General features: G+C 41.9%; 1 protein-coding gene across 1 annotated transcript in view; it reads left to right on the top strand.

Annotated features, from left to right (window-relative positions):
- Positions 1–6,579: 6,579 nt before the first annotated feature.
- The window catches only part of PAPLN (papilin, proteoglycan like sulfated glycoprotein), a 50,416-nt gene continuing 41,224 nt past the window's right edge, over positions 6,580–15,771 (top strand). The window contains exon 1 of the mRNA XM_066188146.1: positions 6,580–6,624. The gene's annotated coding sequence lies outside the window, so the exon portion shown is untranslated. The remainder of the gene's footprint in view (positions 6,625–15,771) is intronic.

The following is a 15,771-nucleotide window of genomic DNA, read 5'->3' as shown; positions in this document are numbered from 1 at the left end:
AGAAAAAGCTTGAATGTTTAAATGGAGAATAGCTGGAATAGTTCCAGAAGGATCTTTCTTCATGTTGGCTGTGATGTAGCCAGCTTCTTTCTTCCCTCCAAAGCTTTGCTGTATTGTTATCTCTGCCTGGCAAGCTCCCTATTCCCAGCAAGGGCTGATGCTTGTGAGAAGCAGAGAGGCTGTTTCCACTGCTGAGGGCCTGAGGGTGTGTGTGGCACCAGGAGCCCAGGTGCACTCTGTGGGGGAAAGGGAGTCAGCTCGGAGGGAAGGGAAACCTGGCTGCTTTGGTTTCCCTAAAGGTTTGGGCAGGGCAGAATAGTTCAGCAAGACTTTCTCTTAGGACTCAGTCCAGCCATGGGGAAAATAACTGTAGTATTGTTAATCATTACAAAATACTGAGATCAGGCCTAGAATTAGCTGGTTACTGTTCCTTCTTTGCCCTCCTCTCTGCCACATCAGTCTATGCCTAGTCCAGAGCCTTTGGAAATTCAAATCTTGACGGAGCTTTGGGCAAGACCTTCTGAGCAAAGGGCTGATGTTTGTGTGGCATCCATGGGGAACAGGTTTTTCTGGTTTTGTTTCTTGTGATAACATGTTTTATTAAATATGTGTGATCTAGACTTTCATTTTTTTTGCTATTTTGGGTGGAGCAGATTGGATTATCTAGAAAACATTTGGGAGTTTCGAGATTGTCCTTTATGTTTTCAAATGTTATCTGAATATAAATGGCCAGCCTTGACCCTTTGCTCCTTGCTCACCAGTGACAGCTTGGGGAGCACAAGAAGTCATCATGAATCACTATATTTGTTTGTATAAGAACAAAAAAATGTTTTCCCTTGAAATCAGTTCTCTAGCTCAAATCTATTTACCACCTGTCATTTCTTCTACTTTTTATATATCATTAGAATGTAAAACCAAAATAAAAGGAAAACAAACAGCTGAGGAAGTGTCTGTTCTCGATAAGGCATTGCCTCATTTAATGCATGTATATGTTACTTTTTGAGTGTGTGTGTGTGTTTATGCTTGCTGAATATAATTATTTGTGTTTAAATCCTGTGCATCAAGGAGTGGACAAACAGAGACCCTCCAGATCTCTTTGTGTTCACAGGTTAATCTCTCTAAATGAGATTCTTTGTGTGGCTGCCAAGTTTACCCTACGCAATATTTAAATCCATGATGCAGAAAAAGAAAATGGGATTGCGTTTCCTTATGATCAGTTTCTTAATAATTAGCAGGATTCAAGCTGTCTACTTTTAAGAAAAGCTGTTAGAATGATTTCCTGTAAATAACCTAAGATTTGGGGTGGGACATCAGCGAAACTAGATGTGCTGTCCAATGCTAGAAAAAATTAACACCGCTTCCCTTCCAATAGACTCAGTTGTATCCTGGTTTTCCTTTACATGACTTAAACTCAGGAGTAGTTGGGCTGGTTTAAAAACTATGTTCATTCCATTACATGCAATTCCTCTGGTTTTTTGCAGGCAAATCTTTGTGTATCCAAGTATAGTCTTAGCAATGGAATAGTGCCTTTACTTGTATCCTGAGGTGCAGTGTACTGGAGTGCCTTTCACAACAAAGTTTGCACGGAATTAGTCACAGCCCTTTGAAGTTGTTTTTTGCTTTTTGAACAGCGACATTATCATTACATGCTGCTTTTCTTCTTTAAACGGCCTAAGGATGAAGAGCTGAAACTTGGTATAGCGCTATCGGCTTGTTTAAAAAGCCGGCCTGAATAAAAGTCTTGCCTGATTTGGGTGAGAATCAAAATAAATACGAAGTGACAGGCTTCCCATTTCACTCATCTTGGAAATGGATGAAGAGAGGTATCTAATTCTTTGAATACAAAGAGTAAATTTTATTTGAAGGCTCTCTTGGAGAGCACAGCACAGGAATTGGCTCAGTTATCAAGAAGGGGCTAAGAGAAGAGAATCCTGCCAGATCAAGTGCCTGTGAGTTGCTCTGTTCCTGGAGCAGATTATAGCAAAATATTAATGACTGCATTGGTTTCCACGGTTCTGAGCTGCATTATGTGAAAGTGTCCAAGAAGGGAGACTAGGTAGGAATGAAGCTGATATCTCTTTGTTCTCTTGCATTGCTGACTACAGTGGCTGCATGCTGGCAAACCACAATAAAATCGGCTCTGCTTGTAGCTGTAGCTATACAAAAGCTGTACAGGTCAGCTCTTCTGCAGCAGTCCTCAGCACCTGAAAGAGTTCATGTGTGGCCAGCCCTCTGCAGCAGAGATAAACCAGTGCAAGAGATACTGCAGGATGATTATGGGCTTTGAGACAGTTAACTTGTACAGCAGAGCCCATTGGTGTGTAATACACTTTCCACCCTTCCTTAAGGACTTTGTAATGTTTCCTGAACCTGAAATTGATCTGCTTTTCCTGAAGGGTTGACAGGATTCATTCTGTATACTGAGAAGCTGTCTTTCAGAGGGCTAAATGACATGCCTATCCTGCAGTAGTGAGTGAGAGTCCGGGAAGAATGGAGTTATTGGTGCACTATTCAGGTTTGAAAAAAGCTCTGTTCAGGTTGAATCCAAACTTACTTTACTGTCATTTCTTTGAAAAATGATAAGTTTAAAAAATCAGTATGTTAAAAGATTTATTGTCATCAGAGTAAGCTGAAGCCTCCAATTTTCAGACCCTTGTGCAGTTGGTGGAAAGAGAGACATAATGCCCCAGTAGCAGTGGACTTGATTTGACATCCCAGAGACCCTTATTTCTTTACCTTCTCATTCAGCCATCAACACACTTACCTAGGATGTAAGATTACTGATCAGTATTATCCTGTGCTCAGAAATATTTGAACATATCTCATGGGTAAAATGCAAGTAGTAGGCTAAATGTAATGGCTGTCCATTTCCCTTGATTAGGCCATTGCTCTAATCTAAGAAACTGGACATTATTCTGAAAGCAAAGCAAGGTACACATCCCATTTTTAAGCATGTGACCCAGCCATAATCACAACACCCCAGATCCTTGCTCTTTGGCTAAATGGTGAAGTGAGCAATCAAGAACACCAGTTTGTAACATGACTATGCCATGATTTTCTGATCACAGTAGTCTCCTGGGAGGTTCAGATTTTGAAACCAAACTGAACACAGATTCTTCTCTTCTTTGCATGAATGCCCAAGCTTCTCTTCTGGAGGCTTTGAGAATCTTGCCTCAGTTTTTTGGTTGCTGCTCAGGCGGAGAGGACAGGGGGTAGAAGTTAAGTTCCCCCTGGGGAAGAAGCAGAGGTGTTTAGGTTTTATTTCTCAGTAATTAATTTCTCTGAAGGCAAGTCTGTTTTCTCCATGACAGTAACCAGTGAATAATCTTCCTGTATTTTGCATGTTTGACAAATTTTTCCATCAGTTTTTCTCCCTCTGTCATGTTGAGGATGAGGAGTGATGGAGCACCTTGGTGGGCATCTGGTGACCAGCTAAGTGCTACCATGCTGTAGGTGTTAGACAGCCATAACTAGTTAGTCTGGAGCCCTATCCAGTAAAGCATGCAGATCTGTAGATAGCCTCTGGCAGAAAGGAATCCTGGTAGTTTATTCCCATGAAAGGTATAGCAAAAGAGAAAGAAGGTTTACTGGTGACCTCTGGCCATGTATGTAACTGTTGAAATTCCAATGCCACAGCTCCTGTAGAAGTTGCTCCTTGGCAAAAGCACTTCAGTGATCAGGCTAGAAGGGATTCTGTGTTCAGTAGTATCCATTCACTGTGCATTCATCTCAACTGTTTCTTCTTGACCTCATCAGGGGCACCCAGATGCCAGGCTAGCCACTGGATAGACCTAGTAGCAAGAGGCAAATGCCTGTGGTCCTGCTGTGTTCATTCCGTGGTGACCCATCAGTGTCTTACCAAGAGATGAGAATGGTCTTGAATCAGTGGATTATCTTGTTTTCACTAAAGGGTAAGTGGTGAAAACAATTTCAACACAAGTATCATGTCCTTTCTCCCAGAGGAAAGGTACATATGCAAAACTTTCTGTGAAACCACAGGGCAAAGGTTTACTTCATATTTGCATTGCCTGTTTCTAGGTAAGCACTGGCCTCAAGCTCAAATCCTACACTAACAGCTTCTGATTTTGTCACATCTCTGCTGGAACCAGGAAGTATGAAAGTATGAGCAGATTCTTCTTTCTTTCTTTCTTTCTTTCTTTCTTTCTTTCTTTCTTTCTTTCTTTCTTTCTAATAAAAGAAATTTAGTTGATGTAGCTTAGTTGTGGTAAAAGTCTTGTCACTTCTTTTTTTATTTCAGCATCTCAGGAGCTCATCTATTAAGTCTGTATGGGGTTAAAATTAATCCAGATGTGTTTACGCAGTATCTGCCTTAATGCAGTAGGCACAGCTGTTTTTTGGATGTATCCTGGCGGGATTCCAACTTGAGCAGTCACATTTTCCCTGTCTCTGTACTCCCTTGTAGTTTATCAACAGGAACACAAGAACTACAAGAACATTATTAAACTTGGTATTTAAAAAAACCTCCACATTAATTGAGGGTCCCACTGCCATGAGAAGCATTTTAATGATTAAGTATTTATAAATTCATCTGAAGTTGTGGGGGGTTTTGCCTTCTAGTTTTTGAACATTTGGGACTGGATTTCAAGCTTTTTCTTGCCAATGGGCTAAAAGCTTTCAACTGATCTGAAAGTTAGTTTATTCATAGAAGGCCAGGGGTTCAGGTTCTGGTTTGACCAAATGTCATGAGACTTAGGATATAGGATGATATCTTGAAGAATGGCATTAACCAGTGGCTAATTGAGAGTACAAAAGGAAAAAGAAGAATCACGTGCTCATGTAACCACTTTCTGATGCAAAAGGAGGGATCACATCTTGCCCCAAAGCCCAAATTTATTTTTCTTAAAAGAAATTTTGAATCTAAAAAGGCAGGACAATAATTTCTATATTGTTAATTAGGCATTAACTATGTCCAATTTTTGTTTCTCCTCACAAGGACAACATGGGTAGCCATGCACCTGCACCGCCATCAGGGTGTGTTGTGTCTTTCAGTATCTTGTGATTCCTCTGCTGCTTGGTGGAGGTGTTGCCATTTTGTGTTGGGTTTCCTGTTAGGGCTTACCCTTGTTTATTGTGGCAGAGTTAGCTTTGACAGGAAAGTACAGCTTTTGCTTGTGGAAAAGATGTGACTTTTACTTGAACTCTGTCCCCTGTGGGATGAGTAATGGTGGGATTTGAGTACTGTGTACCTTTCATGGCTAGCTGCTAGGCAGGGGTTGAACAGCAGGGATAAAGAGAGCCACATCCCTGGAATAAAATTGCTTCTGTGTCTGATGTATTTACAAGTCCGCTAGAAACTTCCATTTGGAGCTGTGCACATCTAGGCTTGTCAAGAGTTGGCAAGGATATTGTCCCTTTTGATTATCTAAAGCAGCAGCATGGCCAAGAAGACATTAGTGGTACAAGTTTGGGAGATTTCATTGCACATCTTGATGTCTTCCATGGAAGATCCAACATGTGGAGTTACCTGAAGGTAGAAGCTTCATCTTTCCTTTGGAAAGCAAGGTTCTGTCTCTTACCGTTACAAATGAACTACTGATTAAAAACAACTCTAAAACTGGAAGGCAAAACATAAAAGACCAACCCAAACTTTAAGTTTAAAACTTAAGTTTTTAAGTTTAAAACTTTAAAGCTATTCTCATAATCTAGGAAACCTCGGTCATAATATTAAATAGGGCTGAAATGCTGGTAGCTGTTATAATTGTTGGACCAGAATCTATTTTTCTAGATTTGTGGTCTCCGTATTTCATTATTTAATTGTTTTATACTAAGCAGAGGACAAAATCAATGGGGGAGCAGATTTATCTGTTTGCAAAATAAAACAACAGCAACACATAAGTTGTTATGCAATGTTTTCTCTTCCATCCACATGATTAAAACCACAAGTTTTTCCTTGTAATGCATCCAACTAGATTCCTTTTCCTTTAACAGTTTTTATGTTGTTAAATTGTTCCTTCACTGGAGTTTTCAGGGGATTTCTGAATTGCATGGCATTTATTAGAAGAAAAAATAGACTAACCTGTACTGCCATTGCCTTTGGTTAAATTCAGATCTGTAACAAATTTGTTGCTATTTTCAGATTTTAGGGATCTGCTTAACTTTGCCTAGACCCAAATCTAGCTCTGAATTGTATTTAAGTTCAAAATTTCTTTTGTCAAAAGCTTATTTGTGAACTGTGATTCAGGCTGTAGTTTTGAAGTAAATGTAAATTTTTTTTTTTTCAGAGTTAAGAACTTAATGAAAATGAATACTGAAGGGATCTGTGAATTGCTGTCACTCTTTTGATATGATGCCTACAGCTAAAATAAAACTAGTTACAAAGGGCTCCACCCCTGCAACAACTTTAGGCACAGTTTAGAGCTCATGTGTGTGCTCACACACAGACTACAGAAGCTAGAAACGATTCCAAGGCAGGCGTGCCTGTGTGCATGCTTACGACCCTGGCTTTCCAAAGCAAAAGTGAAAACTCTTGTGAAGAAACTGAGAGGCTGAAGGGGTTAAATGAAATACAAGTCTGCTTTTCCTGCGCAGTAAGGATTAGTAACCAAACAGAAGCAGGAGAGAAGAGCGCTGGAGTGCCACTGTTTCAACAAGAACGATTGGAAGGTGGGTTCTGGAGCTTGACTGCAGAGTGTCTCCAACCCTTATGCTCACCTGTCACAGGCACATGCAGAAGGTAGGAGTTGACTTTGTCTTCTGGGCTGTCTCCTGTCCCCTCTACCTGGATATCTATTCTCTATTAGTCTTTTCAGTGGTGTTCGTGCTCTTTAAACTATTTTTCACTTCTCACCTTTTTATCTTTCCTTTCAGTTAAAAGAGTTCAGGGGAGAGGAGAAACCGGAGTCCTTACGACTGCAAAATTTTGTTTCTCAGAAGGGAGCGAAGATGCCCCATGAGTTTGGTGAACATGCGTACCTTTGACACGCAGTTAATCCCAGCGGGACTTCGTGTGCCCGCAAGCGCTGTTCCCGACGCTGCGGCTGGCAGGCGCAGGGAGGGCCCGGGATGGCGCCCGTGGGACAGGACGCGGGGCGAGCCCGCTGGGGTCACACACACGCTCCCTTAGCACACAGGGTGCGAGGCAAATGCAGCAGGGCTCTTGACTGCGGAAACGAAGTTTTGGCACTCGGGAATAAAAGCCTGTGTGAGTGCTACGACCCTTGCAGCCCCTGACTATCACCCCTGGAGAGCCACGCTCCTGCTCGAGTGCCAGCAGGTGCTGAGGGGAGGGTGCGGCTCCGCATCACCCCGGTGTTGCTTCCAGCTGCGTGAGGGAAGCTGGGGGGGAGCCCCGGCCGAACGATGCCGTCAGAGCCACCAGACCTGTCTGTGAAAGGGGAGCTTTTCGGTCTCCCATCCCTGAGGGAGTCTGAGGTGTGAGGCAGGCCAAGGCAGCAGTCCCAGGGATCCAGGGACCTGTCCTGGCACGGAGGAGGTAATGGTCTGGAGGTAATGTGGGAGGGCAGTAGATTTGCCTGGCGCACTGGGTGCTCCTTGTGGGTGGGTGGCCAGGTGGCATTAGAGGAGCGGCTGGTTTGAAACTGAGTTTCAAAGCTTTCATGTGGGTAATGTTAGCTTTGGATGGGGTCCCTAGGACTAGGAGTAATTAGTATTTGTACAGGAGCTTAGTGAGATGGTGTGTTTCTTTAGGTCTGCCGGTGGAGACCTCAAAGTGAGCTTGTAAACCCCTTTGTTACTTTGGAAAATGTCTACACAAACACACGTTTGCCCTTTCTACATTGTACTTATGAAGCCCTTCAAGAGCTCCTTTGTAAACTGGCTTGCAACTTACATATTTTTGTACTGGCTTGCAACTTATATATTTTTATTCTGGCTTCTCAGAGATGTACTACACACTTTAATACCAGAGCATTCCCAGTCTCTGCAGATTGAGCAGCCATGAAAAGCCATTCTTTCCGAGCTGCAGTGCGAGGATGAGCCAATGTGCTACACAGCCCTGTGTGCATTGGACAGCCTCACTCCGGCCTTCCAGGACAAACACTCTGCTCTTACAGAGCAGAAAAGGAAGAAAAAAAAATTAAAACAGACCAAATTTGTCATCTCTGGAAGTTTTGTGCTTTTTTTCCTGTCCAGTGAGAGATAATTGAGACTTCTATTTTCGGCCCATTTTCAGGTTCTTATATACTGTGAAGTGTCCTGACACCATAAAGGTGTTTGGTTTTGAAATATTTTTCTCCATGAGTTTAAGTGCTTGATGGCATCACAGAAATACTGGGGTTGGGATAGTTTCTTTGCATCATTTGCCTGTTCCAAATCTGTTTGCTTGTTATCAATCTACTCTGAATGTAGCATTTGATAGGTGTGTGATGAATGATTTGAGGTGATTTTCAAGCAAAGACATAGAGCTTTGTTTGCTGGTCTCTATATGTGTCCATGTTAAAAAGATTATCAGGCAAAACCCAAAATTGTCTCAATTTTAAGGGAAAGTAGCCACCACTGTGTAAAGAACTTAGGGAATGGATGATCTCAAATGTTGCTGTTCAGTAAGTGCAGTAACTTCTGATGCAGATCGCTTCCCTTGGGCTTTGGAATGGACTCTCTCAGACCCAGCTGCTTACCAGTTTGGTAAAGGAGAATGCAAGCAGATCTCACCTAATCTAGCTGCTTCAGGGATTAATTGCCTCTCAAATTAGGCACCGTGGTTCTTTCGGAGCCTGGGTGAATGGCCATGTCCAGACTTGTTAAAACAGCGGAGGAGACAGGAAAGCAGCTACATTGTTGCAACTGGTTTTCTTGGTAGCACTTTTTGAGTCGAAGGTGCAAAGTTTATTCTTTTTGTTCTGTTAAAACAGGAAACATGAGGAAAAACCAAAACCAAACAAACAAAAAGAGAACCCCACAACTAAACTCGGATCTTGATTGTGGACCCCTTCTTCTGAATATAATATAAATAAGGGAAAATACTGTTCTGTGCCTCAGGACGTGTAGAGTTTAGGCTACCGAAAGGCTTTCTCTTTGTTCAGTGGGGACCTTAAGAGTTAATAAAATGTTAACCATTTTCTTCGTTCACGTATGTACCTAGTGACTTGTAGTACACAGCAAACAAATAGCTTTCTTTGTAAGAGGATGGGAGCTCTGTTTTGCATGAGAACAGCACCTAGAATACACAGGATGAAATTACAGTTCTCACAATTAGCATTACAGGCTCATCATCAACTGAATGAGGGGAGAAATGTTTCCCCGGTGGCATATTGATACTCAGTGAAAACCAGAGGAAATGGGTTGCTTTGCTCTTAGGTCTGTGGGAAGGACATGCAGAAGTGCTGTAAGCCCCGCAGTGTACCTGGCACAGCTCCTGAGCCCAGACAGTGATGGATGATTGCTCAGAATCAGGACAGTCATTTGCAGTTATGCCTACTGCATGATGGACTTGTTGAAAGGACTTCTCTCAAAATGATGCTCTGCTGGATACAGGTTCACAGGCTCAATTTTTAGCACTCCTGGGTCTGAAATGTGGTTTGTTGTGATCCAGTCTTGTCTTGGACAATGTATAATAAGGGTTGCTAGATGTTTGGGAAGGGACTTTTATAGTAAAATACTTGAGTGGGTGTCTACTCATATGCATAGCCTATGATCAAATAATTTGTTTATGCTTTCTCACACGGTAACAAGCTCACCTTCCTGACATGCAGACGTGATGTATAGAAAACAAGTGCCATCCACAGATTGTTTATTTCTCTGCCTAGCCCTTAAAGCAGTAATTGGAGGCTCTGGTTTGGGCATCTGTGGGAGAAATCAGCTTTAGAGCAAAGAACCAATTTATTTTTAGATCACACCGTTGTCTTTTTTCTGTGATCACACCGTTGAGCATGTGCTTCCTTTGAGAGCTCTCCAGGCACTGCAGTGTGATCACACCCTCCTAAGATCATTTTTTATGAAGTTAATTTTTAGTGACAGATGAAAGATGCTAGGGCCAGTATTCTCAGAGACAGCAGCCCCAATTCCACAAGCACATATTCTCCCTCCTAAGTTTGTTAATCTAAAGTTCTCGTTTAGGTTGTGGTTTTGTTCCATTTTTGTTTCTTTTAGTTCACCTCATGTTACTCATCTTTCTCTTGCACAGTAATGTAACCCAGCCCACAGATTTCTCTGGAGGAATTTCTGCCTCATAGCACTGAAGGCGTGTCTGCATCACTGTCTGTAGGGGTGATTCCTTAGGGAAGAGATGTACCTGTACAAGTGTGGTGTGTTTGACATGTTTATATATATATATCCATATATATATATATAACTGAGTTAACTTTAAATGAATGAAACTATCTTGGCTTCCAGAAACAATGTAGAAGCAGCAGCAATCAAAACCCACATGAGGTTTTCATGTTTTCCTGTCTATTAGTCCCCAAGCAAAATTATTTGAAGGTTTTACAGGTGTTCTCTGTGCATATATACTACAAGCATGCTGTTGAATGTAGCGCTAACATCCTCTCAGTGAACAGAAATGTGAATCTTGCAAAGAGAGGCAGAGAAAAATTTATATGGTTTTTAAGTCTCCTATTGAAATAACACTTGCTTTTCATTTTATTTTTTAACCCATTGCATAGCACCGAGATTTCTGTGTTTATATTTAGGATGGAATGAAGATAAATAAATTTGAAGCAGTCTTCTAGTATGAAAATCCTTTTTTTTTTCCCCTAAGGAATTCTCAAAAATTTGAATTGTAAGAGATTAGTCTCAGCTGGGTAACATGCTTAGGGGATGGTTGGGGAGTGAAGTCCCTCCCACTGTAAGTGAAGAGCAGGTTTGAGACCACCTGTGGAAAATGAATAGGCACAAGTCTGTGAGGCCTGATGAGATGCATCCCAGGGTCCTGAGGGAACTGATTGCTGTGGTTGTCAGGCCATTCTCCATGATAGTTGAAAAGTCATGGCAGTCTGGCAAACTCCCCAGTGAGTGGAAAAGGGGAAACATTTTTCCTATTTTTAAAAAGAGGAAAAAAGAAAGTCCAGGGAACTAAACACTTGTGAGCCTCCACTCTGTGTCTGGGAATATTGTGGAGCAGATCCTCCTGCAAGCGGTGTGGAGGCATGCAAGACTTGGATGTGATGCAAGACAGGCCAGCATGGCTTCACTAGAAAACAAATCCTGCCTGCCCAACCTGGTGCCCTTCTGTGGTGGAGTGACTGCAGTGGTTGACCAGGGAAGACTGACTGATGTCATCCACCTTGAATTCTGTAAGGCTTTTGGTGTGGTCCCGTATGAAGAACTTGGAAAGTTCTCATGGATGAAAAGCTGGACATGAGCTGCCAGTGTGCACTCACAGCCCAAAAAACCAACCACATCCTGGGCCGCATCCAAAGCAGCATGGCCAGCAGGGGAAGGGAGGGGATTCTCCTCTTCTGCCCTTGTGAGATCCCACCTGGAATAATGTGTCCAGGTCTGGGATCCTCAGCATAAGAAAGACACGGAGCTGCTGGAGTGAGTCCATAGGAGGCCACAAGATGCTCAGTGGTCTGGAGCACCTCTTCTATGAAGAAAGGCTGAGAGAGCTGGGGTTGTTCAGCCTGGAGAAGAGAAGGCTCCAGAGAGACCTTATTGCTCCCTTCTGGTATTTAAAGGAATCTTTAAAAAAAGATGGTGAGTGACTTTTTATGTCAGCATCAGTAGTGATAGCACAAGGGGTAATGGTTCTAAACTAAAAGAGGGGAGATTTAGAGGAGATATTAGAAGGAAATTCTTTATTCAGAAAGTGGTAAGGCGCTAAACAGGTTGCCCAGAAAAACTGGGGATGCCCCATCCCTGGAAGTGTTCAAGGCCAGGTCAGATGGGGCTGTGAAAACCTGGTCTAGTGGAGATGTCCCTGCCCATGGCAGGGGGGTTGAACTAAACAGTCTTTCCAACCCAATCCATTCTATAATTTATAAACAGCAGCAATGTGTCAGGTGATAATTTCAGATCAGGCTAAATAACTCATAGAAATGAAACTTAAGCTGTGACAGGGCAGTAGTAAATGTAAAAGATTGTTAGCCATTCCTCTTCAATTATGCTAGTGTTTGGGGTATTATATTCTTGTCATATATCTTCCATAGGCAGCGTGTGGCTTCTTTTAGCAGTGTCTAAATCAGTCTGTGTGCTTGACATTATCCCTACATGCTCCCAGATTTAATTAACAGCTAAGCACAGTGAGACTACCAAAATAGAAGGCAGAATCCTATCTTTACTCCTTATAATAAATCTCTTGCTGCAAACCTAATAGTGGGAGGCTAGTTGCATAAAATTGAATCTGAGTTGATATTAATAGGTAGACAGAAAATTGCCCTCATGAAATACTGTATTAGCTGCTGCAAAGGGCTGGCATAGTGATTACATTTGCTTGGAAGATGCTGCTTCTCTGACCTAAGCCTGAGATACATCATTGTGGATTTTGGAGAGCAAGAACAAGGCAGGTCTGCATCTTCCCTACTCACTGATATCGTATGGTGTGAGATCTTACTAGAACCTCTGTGTGTTGATCTTGCTCTTGAGCCTGATGATTTTTCAGCTGCTCTTTTGTGTGATTTCAGTATTCAGAGGCTGCTGTGGCTTCCCCAGGTGTTGCTGAACTTTTCTTTACTGTAGAAGTACTTTGTTAAAAATATCGTCAGTCTGTGTCAGCCACATGAAGCGATGGCCTGGTGCAGGTTCACATTGGGAATCAGCCTGAAGGCTGAGTTGAAAACCAGTGATAGAGCAGGCTCGAAGATGCTTCTGTGTTACCACTACTCCGTTCTCAGAGCCAGCTGGTGCTCTGCTGCTGTGCTTGTTAATTTGTTTTCCTAACTTTTTTTGCCTTTTTCATTTAACAACATGAATTTTAAAGATATTCCTGCTGAAAGTTTGTCTTTTGTAATACGCATAACATGGCTGAAAGTATATGTCAGTGGGATTATTTTTCTTGATGAGGATTCTTCAACTTCTAATATGTATTTAGAATGAATTATTAAATCTGGATACCAGTGGTAAAGACACCACCATAAAAATTCTGCTCAGACAACTTGTTTTCTTTATTTTCTCTCCTTTCCCATTAAGCCCTTTCAGCCTGTCCTGTGTTTGAACTCATTTTTAAACATTTACCTCTTGCTTTGTATACAAACAGCTCTTCATGAACGTGATTAATTGAATGAATGCTCAAGACAAAGGAAATTCAGCATCCTTCTGTTTTAATGGGCACATAGACATTATTTGGATTATCTGTCCTAACCCAAAGGACATAAGATCCATGATTTTCTTTGAAAAAAATTGTCCAAAAAAGGATGATTTACTGTGTTTGGGGAAGAAAACAGGCATATTAAGAAGTACCTTGAATGTGATATCATCTGCCTAAAGTGATGGTTTGTTTCCTGGTTCCTCTAGGCTGTGTGATGGGGTCCTTGTGCTCTCCTCACTCAGCTCACACCCTAAGGAGAGGGAGGTTTTTCCTTATCCTTGATCCCTGTTCCATGGACCCCCTTGGTCTCCCCACCTTCACCTTAGCTTCTTTCTCTGTGTGTGTATTTTTCCTTTTTAATTCTTCCAGCAAAAACTTAAAAGGTGCTTCTCAGTTGTCAAGGCAAACAAAAGCAAGTGGGAACAAAGATATGCTGGATGGTTTTTAGAGCAAAGCAGAATATAAAGTCTTTAGAAAATGTAGTGAATCTAAAAGCTCAAAGACTTTGCTCTCAGTCAATGACTCAAAAAATTTATGTCAGGGAATAACAGGATGATGATATGTTGCCTATTCTGGCTTCCCACCTCCTTCAACCAAACTTCTAAAAATATAACATCAAAGTGAGATCTGATGTGTTAAAGGGGAGGGAGTGGAGGAAAGGGAAGGGAAGGAATTTCTGAAAAAGTGTGAGTAATGGGATCCCTATGGCAGTGTCTGCTTTAGTGCTGGATGTGCTAAATTTTACAATAAGCCATTTCTGTTGATATTGCAGTAGGTAAATATTTATTGCTGGGGTGGCCAACCTGTATCTCAAGCTGTGCATGCAAAGACAGCTTCTGTGTCAGGGTTATTTCAAAGGGAATGATATATCCATGCTGGGTAATTCAAATTCCCAAAAGGGAGATGGAATGACTTGTAAGGACCTGCCAAAGTCAGTAATGCTGAGTGACTTTGCCACTTACCCGCATGTCCAGCTAAATCTCATCTAGATTACACGAGTGGGAACCCTGAAGGGGTCTTTTTGCCTTCTGCCTATGAACCACTCCCAGAACAATCCCTGACCCACACATGTGATATATACCTTTGGCCAAAGGTGATTTAGAAATGTGGATCACAGGACAAAAAAGGCTGGTCTGTCTTATGTGATAAACAGAGAATAACACTGGCTGTCCAATTATTTTCATAAAGAATAGAGAAAACCTGATAAATGTGTGAGCAATGGAACTCATGAAACTTGTTTCATTCTGACTTTGTGATCTGATTCTGGAGTGTATAAACAGCTTAAGTTCTTGCTTACACAAGGCTAAGTTATGAATAACATTACTTTTAAGTTTGGATTTCCTTCCTGTTGAAAAGAAAAAGTCATCATCTAAATAGATTAAAAGTTCAACACGTCTCTTCATCCTGGCCTAGTATCTTTTCCCTCAAAATGTAACTATTGCTTTTGAGACCTTGAAATTAGACAACTGATTCAAAGTTATTTTTTCATATATATTCAGGCAATGTAGGTCTCGTTTCCCCAGGAACATGGATGTTAAGAGGTTGTTTGAAAAAACGGCTAAGTTTAAGTAAGCAATTTTATTTGTGCATTGGAAGGCAGGACTTACCCATGTAAATATAGGAGCCATTAAAACTGTCCTTGATTCTAAAACATACTCCTGGTCTTCATGAAGATTTGACTGATCTTGCTAAGCCTGCCTGGCCCCAGATAAGATTTCTAACTAAATAAAATATTTTTACAGCAGCTCACTGCTGGCTGCACTATAGAGAAGTCTCCATGTCTGCCCATCTGTCTTTTCTAGAACTTCTGTTTGTAAAGGCAAAAGCTTCTTTCCTAAGTGGGTTCAGTGTTAAGCCCTGAAATAAGGGTGCTTATCCCAGTTTCCAGTGGTAGTGGAGTTCTTGTGTCCTGTTCAGTTAGGAAATTCCAGCTATCTCCTCTGTGGTCCACTCACCCTCCTGTTTTGGAATAGAAGGTTCTGAGCTGCTAAAGTTAGACCCCAGTTTGGAGAAGCTTGGGTCAGCATCTCCTATAGAAAACAGTCCAGAGCTGAACTCTGAAGCTGATTCTTTTTGACCAAGCTCACAGATGGCTGGAACCATTCCCCACTTCAAGCCTTTTACTCATCTCACCTGAGCAGTTAATGCCAGATGTGACTGCCTAGACAATTTGAATCTCTTCTGGTGTATGGGCAGAGCTTTCAGCTGGGCACACCTCTATTTCTTGTTAAAGATTCTGGTTGTTCCTTTCTTGTTGTAAACTCATAAACCCTCTCCCTGAGTTAACTTCATATTTTAGCACTATGGCAGGAATTCTTCCTTGTGAGCTTTCCAGCAGCTGTTCCATAACTTGAGCATAAAGTCACCATTTCCCCTCAGGCTTTGCTGCTGTTTCTGGGTGGAGGAGGGTTGGAGATGCTGTTCTAGCACACAGTGGGAAAAGGGAGCTGGGGAAGGTTGAAGAAAACTGGAGAAGGGCAGGAGGCTCAGGGAGCAGCAGCTGTAAGTGAAAGAACTGCAAAACACTGTCCTTTTCATTCCTTCCCCCACATACCAACATACCCAGCCTGCAGTGAGAAGAATGGCAAATGAGCAGAATAAACACATGC

Source organism: Chamaea fasciata, unplaced genomic scaffold (assembly GCF_029207755.1).
Source record: "Chamaea fasciata isolate MVZ Bird 193981 ecotype frontalis unplaced genomic scaffold, bChaFas1.0.hap1 SCAF_7, whole genome shotgun sequence".
Lineage (NCBI taxonomy): Eukaryota > Metazoa > Chordata > Aves > Passeriformes > Sylviidae > Chamaea > Chamaea fasciata.
The sequence above is the reverse complement of the archived record's forward strand: the minus strand, read 5'-3'. Positions and strand labels throughout refer to the sequence as shown.